The sequence below is a fragment of the Haemaphysalis longicornis genome, unplaced genomic scaffold, assembly GCF_048455015.1.
Source record: "Haemaphysalis longicornis isolate Haplotype H1 unplaced genomic scaffold, Haemaphysalis longicornis Haplotype H1 scaffold_1, whole genome shotgun sequence".
In the NCBI taxonomy this organism is placed as follows: Eukaryota; Metazoa; Arthropoda; class Arachnida; order Ixodida; family Ixodidae; genus Haemaphysalis; species Haemaphysalis longicornis.
Window position 1 is genome coordinate 392,762,274 of NW_027526203.1, and position 2,173 is coordinate 392,764,446.

General features: G+C 44.1%; 1 non-coding gene across 1 annotated transcript; it reads left to right on the top strand.

The window, feature by feature from the left end:
* The first annotated feature begins 1,107 nt into the window (after positions 1-1,107).
* Positions 1,108-1,179, top strand: Trnat-ugu (transfer RNA threonine (anticodon UGU)). The gene has a single exon. It is a non-coding gene; the product is annotated as a tRNA-Thr (tRNA).
* The last annotated feature ends 994 nt before the right edge of the window (positions 1,180-2,173 follow it).

A 2,173-nucleotide genomic window follows, 5' to 3' on the forward strand; every position in this document is an offset into this window, starting at 1 on the left:
AGCCGCGTTCATTGCGGCACGAATGTTGTCGGGGCGCAGTTCTCGCTTCTCGGTCGATTGACGACGCGTCGTGCGACCAGTCAGGCGACCGGTTTTGTTGGCGTCTTCGGTCGGCGAGTCAGTCACACTATGGCGACTTTCCATCGGCCGACGTATTTGTGTCGCCGTCGGCGTGGTGTGACAACGCGGTCTGGCAATTCGGCAGTCGGCCGATGTTTTAACTAGAGTAGTTCACTCTAGTTTTAACGACTCGCCGGCGTCGCGTCGTCGTCGCCGTCGTATCGGTATAGTGTGTCGATACGACCAAGCGACCAAACAAACTGTGGTAACTGGAGTTCACGTTCACGTCGCCCGAGTCGCTAGCGTTGTATGACGTCACAAACTTTGCGGCGCTGGCAATTCATTGACGTCATGGTTAGTGGCGCTAGCGATGGGTCCCGATTTCCAGAAGAGCATTTAGGTAATTTTTAGAAGCGAATTAAAATATATATTAAGCGCTTGCTGTACCCAGCACTTCGTGTTGAGGGTCGTTGCATGCAGAGGAAGCCTACAGCAGGCTTTTTACAGACTTAAAATTTGGTGGCACAACACCTTTAACATAAATACTCCAGAAAGTGGAGGGGAAAATCGCCCCGCCGGTAGCGTAGTGGTTCTCGCATCAGACCGGCATTCTGGAGGTCGTGGGTTCAGATACCACCTGGCGGGCATTTTTTCTCCACTTTCTTTCTTTCCAAATTCTTGATCTGTTTCAATGACCTACCACATACTCCCCTTTGCTTTCTGAGGTTCTCTTGACTGCCAACTCTTATTTCTCTCTCTCTCTCTCTCTCTCTCTCTCTCTCTATATATATATATATATATATATATATATATATATATATATATATATTGAAAAATTGAATAAGTTCCGGGATTCGGTTTCAAAAATACGAGATGGTAGACACACGTATGAAAACGATGATTGAACTAACGTTTAGACCGGGGTCCGGTCTTCGTATATATATATATATATATATATAGTAAGGAAATGAGGGTCAAGACGCCTCAAGCGTCAGATACAATTCTAGTAAAATATAAATAGCCCAGAAAGTGAAGGAGAACACAGTCGCCCAGATAGCCGAATTGGTAAGGCATTCGACATGTAATCGAAAGGCGTGGGTTCGGTCCCCACTCTGGGCACGTGTTTTTCTTTCTTTCTTTCTTCTGTATATTTAAAAAAAAATGTTTACTTCATTAACCGTAGTGAAAAAAAAGAAAAGAGCCTAACCACACCCCTATGCCTCCTTTGGCGTTGTAGACTGCTGACCTATCTTTATTCTTTATACACACACATATATATATATATATATATATATATATATATATATATATATCCCGCGCTTTCTCTCCCCCCTCTCTCTCATTTTTTACTGATTAGCCATTTTTTAAGCCTTCGTTAATCTCCACCTGCGGGTCCACAAAAATAAAAGTGGTCTGGTACGCCTCATTATTTAGATTGATGATTTCGAAATTTGTTTCAGTTTGTCTGATAAGCACCTTTATCAAGCCTTGGGCGATTTGCCTTTGTGGATACGTGCGACTTTGGTGCCCACTAAAGTCCCACTCAAAGATTGCACTGTGATACGACGAGAGATAGCGTGTCTTCAGTAAGAACTTTGCCAACTTGCGACAAGATTGGGCAGATTTAGCTCCTTTGCCAATCATCTGCCTAGAAAGGTGAAGGTGGAAATGATTATCGCTTTTTGTGTGCAGACATCGCCAGGAACACCTCACAGTTGCCTTTATAATGCGTCCCCGGTAAGCAGAATGCCTACTTCAATGGGCGTCCTCAATTTAAGCGTATGCAATCGCAAGGGGGCGGGAAGGGGGGTCTCTTGGCCGCACATTTGATATTGGAGATTTTGAGTGTAAGTTGACCGAAGTTCCCATTTATCAAGCCAATGTTACCCGCTCTCTTAGTTTGCATAAGACTCCGCTCTTACTTTCCGTTATCACGCATATAGGCAACAGCGTGCCATGCATCTAGGTTGCTGGGGTTAGTGGAACGAAAGACAAATGGCTTTGCTTCACCTCAGCACTTTCTGCTGCTTTTTATACTTTTAATTCATTCAAAGTTACAGGTGCTTGCTTTTGTGTGGAACAGCGTTCTGTAAATATTTCAATGTTTCTGGAA